This window comes from Palaemon carinicauda, chromosome 31 (assembly GCF_036898095.1).
Source record: "Palaemon carinicauda isolate YSFRI2023 chromosome 31, ASM3689809v2, whole genome shotgun sequence".
Classification (NCBI taxonomy): Eukaryota; Metazoa; Arthropoda; class Malacostraca; order Decapoda; family Palaemonidae; genus Palaemon; species Palaemon carinicauda.
The window spans coordinates 43,312,127-43,320,740 of NC_090755.1; positions in this window are offsets into that span (position 1 = coordinate 43,312,127).

Genomic DNA, 8,614 nt, shown 5'->3' on the forward strand with positions numbered 1-8,614 from the left:
TTGAGGCCTGTGAAAACACATCATGGGCTGCATACCATGCAAGGCACCAAGATCCAAAGCAACCAGTCATCACACCAACGTCCCTGCTTCCCTTGTTCCAGGAGAGTGCTCACACTGTGGCAATGATCAGACACTCTATTGATGTAGTCAGGAGTGCAGTTAAACATCTCAACCCAGGCCAAACTCCAGTTCTGACTTGCGACCAGCCACTATTCACTCTAGCAAAACAGATCCAGTGGAAGTGGCCAAACACATATGGAGAAGACCAACTGGTGGTGATGTTTGGGGGGTTGCATATTGAGATGACAGCACTGAAGACCCTGGGTGACTGGTTGCAGGGAAGTGGGTGGACCCAAGCACTGGTACAAGCAGAGATCACAACTGAAGGAATAGCAGACTCATTTCTTCGAGCAGCTCACGTCACACGCACCAGAAGAGCACACCAAGTCACAGCGGCTGCGTTGTATAATCTCCAACGGCGTGCCTATGACAAGTACAGCACCACCAATACAGAAGATGATGAGCACCCTGAAAGCTTCGAAGACTGGTGCAGTCAGAGAGAACAGAGTTATTCAGGCATGAAAATCAGCAATGCCCTCCAGCTTTATCTGACGGAGGGAGACTGTACCTAGGGAGCAAGAGTGACTTGCTGGTGTGCCTTGAAGGCCATGCTGAGCCTCAGTTTGAAGCTCCTACTGTCACTGCTGTTGTCCTCGATGGAGCAGTAATCGTACAGATGTTGAAGCCGGGGTACTGCCAACACGTTCGAGGAATATGCACAGCAAGTGTTCATCCCATACGTTGTACAACGTTTCCAACATGTATCACGTCTTGACCTTGTGTGGGACAGCTACAGAGCAGATTCCCTGAAGGCATCAACCAGAGAACAGCGTGGAAAGGGAGTACGTCGGCGTGTTGTCGACTCAGCAGTCATACCAGGAAATTGGCAAAGTTTCCTGCGAGTTGATAGCAACAAAGTGGAGCTCTTCAGCTACCTCTCCACCATGCTTGCAGAGTCCTTTCAAGAAGAAGGCAAGGAACTGGTCGTCACTGATGGGGAGCAGGTGATCTGTGTTCCACAGCAAGAGGATGTCAACTCACTCGCACCATGCAACCAAGAAGAGGCAGACACCCGCATGATGCTACATGTAGCACATGCTGCACAACATGGTCACCACCAGATACAGGTTCGAACAGTAGACAGTGACGTCGTGGTCCTAGCAGTGATGGTAGTCCAGAAACTACCAGCTGGAGACGAACTCTGGGTAGCCTTTGGGACAGGCAAGAACTACCGCTACATTGCAGCCCATGAAATAGCTTCCTCCCTTGGTCCAGAGAAGGCATGTGCTCTTCCAATGTTTCATGCCATCACAGGGTGTGATACTGTGTCAGCCTTCGTCGGACATGGGAAGAAATCTGCCTGGGCAACATGGAACACGCTGCCAGAACTCACTGATGCCCTGCTGAGTCTGGCAAATGCACCCACAAGCATCCAAGAGGATACAATGCATGTCATCGAGAGGTTTGTCATACTCCTGTATGACCGCACAAGCAAATGCAAGGACGTCAACAAGGCGAGAAAGCAGCTCTTTGCAAAGACGAACTCTGTTCAGAACATCCCGCCAACCTACGCTGCTCTGGAGCAGCATGTGAAGAGATCTGCCCTTCAGGGTGGTCATGTCTGGGGCCAGGCATTGGTACCAACGCCCGTGCTCCCTCCACCAACAGACTGGGGCTGGCATCGGAGTGATGATGGGCTCTACACACCACTCTGGACCACACTCCCTGAGGCATCCAAGGCCTGCTATGAGCTGGTGTCTTGCGGATGCAAGAAAGGCTGCAAAAACCGCTGCAAGTGCAAGAACGCTTCACTGCAATGCACTGGTCTATGTTTCTGTGAAGGCGAATGCCAGTAGATTGGGACAGAAAACTTGCTAACCAACATTATGATCTGTAGACATTCATAATTCTGGTGACCAGATTTGAAAAGTTCGGAATCATAATTAACATAGTGTGGCAAAATCTACGTTATTGTATTACATGTATGTACTGCAGGATTACACAAGTACTGTGCCTAGAGACTGGGCTTTTGGTCGACTATATAACTATAATCTGACCATACTGTAAACTTCCCGTACTCTGTGTATTATTTTGACTAGCAATTTTGCCAGCAATTTGAAATAAAAAAGCAACTTGAGCAATTAAAGTGTGTTCCTGAAATCAGGTACTGGTTATTAGAGGTATTATGTCATTGAGTATTGAAATCTTCATCAAATGTCCACTTTTTCCACAAAATGGCGGCCAGTTTGGGGGCCATTTTTGAGAAGATTCATCTAAATATCTGTTAAACATTTATTGATGTTAATTCTGATGTAAAAAAGGGGAATTTTGGCCCATCTAGCACCAAACTAACGACACATAATGAAGTCTATGTAATGACGCTAATGTTAAATGGCGGCCATTTTGAACAATGGCCGCCATATCTTCCTAAGGGCTAATCTTGAATGCCTCCATATCCAAAAATGTTTAGAATATATTAATCTACATGTGTGCCAATTTTGGTGCTTTTAGACCAATTTGAACAATTGGTCTGCTATGCCGCTGTACTACTCTGACTAAGGGCAAGAAAGCTTAGTCTGAAAATGCACAACTGAGTGAAGTGGTAACATTGAAGGATTTTATGAAAGTAACATTTCAGATATTCTTTTCTCTTGTTCTCGGAAATTATATCCTTAAAATCTTTGTAATACATTGCAATAAGAATATTTATTTGTTTGGCACTGGCTAGTTATCTTTAGAAGTCCAATAAAACTCAGTCTTTTAGTTCTATTTATTGTATATTATATGACAAATTAAAAGATTAAGACCTCTCTTTATTGGGTTAATCATTTTCTTTTTTGTCCGCATGTTTTCTTTTTGTATACTTCGACTATGACTCCTGCGAAAAGTGCTTCTATTCCTTGCATTACCAATATTTACGTTATTTATAGGATTTATTATTTTTATGAAGTTGCTACTTAATTTCCCACCTTTATTTGATAGTTGACAGGATAAACCCGTTTTTATACAATAAAAGTAAGCTTATATTATACAATTTATGATCTCAAAGAGGGAAGATTGTGTGATATTTCAGCGATATCTTTCTTCTAGATTTGACAATTCTGGAGTAGGAACTGGTATCCTATATCTTTTGCCTACCGATACAAATCGAACTATAACAGCTGTTTCACAGCCTCGTGTGAACTTCTATTATTGTGAAATATAGTGTCAGCTGAAAAAAAGAGAGTTTGTTGGTGAAGAAGCATTTCCTTCATAATCTTTTGGGTCCAATGCCATACTTCAAGCATATGATGAATTAGTAAAGATTATGTTTACTGAAACTATTGTATATTATTGTAGATAATATGATAAATTCTAATGATGGACCACATGTACAAGGACCCAGCTACACCGGCCCTTTACGTCCCGGGAGATGCCCTCCGTATGCTCCTGGAGGTATGCGCAGATCAGGGCTTTTTCACGACTTACCAGGGACATAAAAATATTCAAAATGACTTTGACGCAATAGAATCAACACTGGGGGTCTTTCACGTGAATTTCTATATGTGAGTAGCAGAAGAACAAATTTCATACGTATATGTGAACCTGACGAATATGTGAGATACATTGATGATAACCTCCCAGGATATCAAGGATCTCCGTCACACCTTTGAGGAGTGGATGCGGCTCAATGCATTTTATGCTGGAACGCAGCCACAACAGACAACATCCCTTCCTGGATGTCCTGGTTGAAACCGCTGAAACTGGGTTCTATATGTCAGTCTAAAATAAACCAACTAACCTTGGACAGTGAATGTCATGCCAGATACAAGGCCTCCATCATCAAGTCCATCGTATAGAGGGCTCTCTCTCATTACTGCTCCTGGAAAGCTGCCCATGATGAACTGGATCGTGTATCACAGGTCCTTGTCAACAGCAGGCAAGTCAACCAAGAGAAAAAGAAAACCATAGACACCCTAGGGTAGTGATCGCCAGACTGGGGTTCGAGTCCCGCTCAAGCTAGTCAATTCCTTTGGTCGCTGCAACCTCACCATCCTTGTAAGCTAAGGATGAGGGTTTTTTTGGGGAGTCTATAGGCCTACCTGCTAAGATATCATCAACCATTGCCTGGCACTCCCTGGTTCTGGGTTGGATGGAGAGGGGACTTGGCTGCTGGTCCTATGTAAGTACACTGTTGAAAATTTGTCGTAAAAAGAAAAAAAAATCTGTAAAAAAACGCTGAAATAAAAGTTGCTGGCTTTAACGCTTTAAAATCATATATTGAAGTAAAGGAGTGATATTACTGTCACCAGCCCGAGAAAGATATTAATAAAGTTTGGTAAAAATTACGGTCGCCTGTATTATTTTCTGATATATGGGTAAAAACAATATATTTTTAGGCAGAATTTCCGATTAACGTTACGTTATTTTTTAACAGTGCAGAGCAAGTCTATAGGGCATTATCTTGCTTGCTTGGGCAATGCCACTGTTCCCTGCCTCTGCTGTTCATGAGAGGCCTTTAAACCCGGTACGTGGAGATGCAGTGCGACACGACCAGAGCAACTAAACTAAATATCGACAATAAAGGAATCGTGCACCGTAACAACCAATAAGATGAATAATGCTATTAACGACATCCTTCGGAACAAAACCTTCCCTGTACAAGATAACAGGGAATTTAACTGCTTAATAAATTGTCAAAACAGCCCCTCCCGTGCATAAGTCTAAAGAGAATAAATGTAGTCTACATATACCAATGTCCCATCCTATTAGGCCCCAGTAGCAGCATCGGGATGACCACCATGCAGCTCTTTAAGCATTTTTCCTGTCTCGTACAGCAGAGGGACATTAAGGCACATTGCCATCAAACTCACAATAGTTTCATTTTGCAAGAACAAATCGTAAAAAATACCAAAATCCTCTATGGCACCCGTGACAGCAGCAAGCTTAGAATTCTGGTACCCCTACTGATCCAGCAGGATAGCCCTTTTCTTAACATTTTAAAGGAAATGTTTCCCATTCCTACCTACTGGAGGAGCATCCCCCTCTCCCGACTAGACAAGCCATACCAATTAAGACAATAGTGACAACGACAGCACCAATTAGCGGAATAACAGCTTGTCGGAAATGAATCCTCTCAAAGCGGCCAATCGGAGAGCAAATTCTTTTAAAAAGGAATGTATCGGAGAGCAGATTCCTCTAACAAGGAATCTTGCACATGTGACAGTCCCACGAACCGATCCCTTATACTATCACTTGGTCTAGAGTATGCCTCCCGCAAGGCCAATATATAGAGGTCGGTCGGACAGGGGATTATCCATGACTCACCCTTCAGGACTCGTCAAGCTCGCCACAAACAAGGCCTTCACCAAAATTGACCCTGCCCAGTCATACAAAACCTTTCGTAGCGGTCAGTTACCTTGTTACAACCAAAGCTATATTGTCTCTATTTACAACGGAAGCAGTCACTTAACCGACAATGTCAAATAACTGGGTATGGATGTATTGTATAAGCCGCACAACAGTGTCTTGGTTTTTATGCTACAAAGTCTTTTAGGGAAGTGGAAACAACCAATTTATTTTAACTTTGATCAGACAAATCTCAAGCCGTTACTATTACAAATCATAATGTATGTTGAGGCTGTTAGTTATCCCATTGTTGCCATTGTTTCTGACATGGGATCAGCCAATCTTCGCATGTGGAAAGAATTTGGCATTAATCCTCTTGTCAATAGGATTTCATTCAAGAACCCATGTGCTGACAGGAAGATATATGTTTTTGCCGACGTTCCCCACTTGATCAAATTAGTCAGAAATAACTTCATTGATTCAGGCTTTTATGTAGGCAATGATTTAATTAATGACACAAGTATCCGTGAAATGTTGTCAAAATCTAATACAGAATATGGACTGGCTTATAAAATTAATGAACTTCATTTATCTATCAATGGACAGCACAGGCAGCGTGTCAAGTATGCTGTGCAGTTATTATCCTCATCTTGTGCTAGTGCTTTAAGGTATTTGGAAAGTAGAGGTCTGTTGAACTCCAATAACTGGCAAGCTACCTCTTATTTTCTCTCACTGATCAACGACTGGTTTGATATAATGATTTCAAGCAACATGTATGGCGATATACCAGCGAGAAATGGCTTTGGGATCAATAAAGATTTTCAAATAAATACTTTGGAAAAGGTTATAATGGTAATGACTTCTTTAAAAGTAAAATCTCAAAAAATAAGGTGTCTATACAAATTTCAGAAGGGCATAACTCTTTCAAGTAAAGCTGTTATTGGTCTTTCTAATATGGTTAAAGATGTTTTTAATGTAGATTATATCATGACTCGAAAGCTGAATCAAGACTGTGTAGAACATCTGTTTGGTTGCATAAGGCAAATAAAGGGCACATACGATCACCCCAATGTTGTTGAATTTAGGTTTAGACTGAGGTCATTGATTCTGGGGAAAGATGTAAAAATAATTAGTGAAAAAACGAACATCATTGCAAAGGGCAACAATTATGATATGTTGATAAATAAATCTGCATGCAATTCCAAATACAGTAATGATAGAGAATTAGCATTAGAACTGTACTTGACCAGCTCATTGTTTAAAGATTCAGATTTTGAATGCCCCTCAGAAGATATAAACAATCAAATTCTAGATTAAGAAAACGAAAAAAACGGCTGCCACTGTAATTGAAGATGAAGCTCTTAAATATATAGGTGGTTATATTGTAAAAAAGTTATCTACAAAATATCCACAATTAGGAAGACAGATGAAAGATTGTAAAAATTCAAATGAATCGTGGATTGGGATAGTAAACAGAGGTGAATTGTACATGCCATCAGATGAATTTTATTCTCAATTAATTGTGCTACGAGAAGTTTTCAACACAATCCACGGTTCATCACTTTTAGAAGGGAAATCGTGCAAAAAATCTCTAGTTGCTGAATTGCAACGATCAGGAGTAAAGATCCCAGACGACATTATTGATTTTTTTGCAAAGATATCTATATATTTTAGACTAAGGTACTTAAATAATGCTATCAAAATTAAGAAAAGAAAGACAAAAATTGAAAATGATCGGGGAGATGCCAGAAAAAAATATAAAGTTAAATATTTAGATATGTTTAAATAGTTTTTACATTTCAGGATGTTCAAGCAATGAATTTTTATATTTAAAGTTAAATATTTAGATATGTGTAAATAGTTTTTATTTATGATTATATTTAAGTGTGTACATATTATTTTCATTAATAAAAGTTACAACTACAACCGAGTTTCCTTCAATTCTCACTGATGAATTCACACTGCTGTACTGTCTACAGTAATATTATTTTATCAATAAAATTGTTTAGGCATTCTCAGAATTTTCTGATAACGGAAGTATCAAATTAAGTAGTCAAGAGGAAGAATAATTCAAAGGAAATAACAATAATGCCTTAATATACAAAGCCACGGCCTAACAGAGAATCACCAGTTGGAGCCGGAGTGACGTCACAGTCAGCCAGTGGCGGGAAGATGACAGTTCTGTCCGACCGACCTCTATATATTGGCCTTGGCCTCCCGGAACAGCTAAAACCTTCGCCCAGGGGGCATTCACAACCAATGAGAATTCGCCGCTCAGATTAGGAGCTACCTGGATTCATATGAATAGAGCCATGAAGCCTTCATTTTCCAGCTTAACGTCAAGCCTGATGATGAGCAGATTTACTTTGGGGCTTGAGATACGTTGCAACTTGACTTCACCCCTGAAGACAAAGAAAATCGATCACCAATTCTTTGAACGCCACTGGACTTATAACTAATGTCTAAATTTATAATTTTTTTTACGTAAATAGTGCATTCATATGCTGATGAATATATAGCCCCTCTAAGAATGAGAATAACATTGTTATTGGGAAATTGGAGTGCTAATGAGAAGAGTAGATCACGAGAAAGGGTGACTCGTCAAATTATATTCAATCAAACTTGCATAGAAGAGCGTCTCCTATCGAAATGATAATAATAATAATAATAATAATAATAATAATAATAATAATAATAATAATAATAATAATAATAATAATAAGAAGAAGAAGAAGAAGAAGAAGAAGAAGAAGAAGAAGAAGAAGAAGAAAACCACTTCAAAAGCAAGGAATCTAACAATCTTATGTTTGAACACGTGAGGATATTTTAGCATTTGTTTTTTGTATTGTTCATTTTTTCTCATATCGTTTATTAATTTCCTTATTTTCCTTCTTCACCGGGCTATTTTTCTATGTGAGAGCCCTTGACATTATAGCATATTGTTTTTCTAACTAGGGTAGTAGCTTATCTAATAATAATAATAATAATAATAATAATAATAATAATAATAATAATAATAATAATAATAATAATGATATTATAGGAGTACACAAACCTTAGAAATACATAGAGATACTGAGGTAGTTACGATTGTGAATGGAGTTTAGATATGGAGACTTCCATATCTCTTAAATCATTTACAGCATGCCTAGAAGTTTTTAAGAATTTGAAATAAAAAAATATAGGAATTAGCCCTCTAGTAATAAGCTGACACAATGACGCAAAA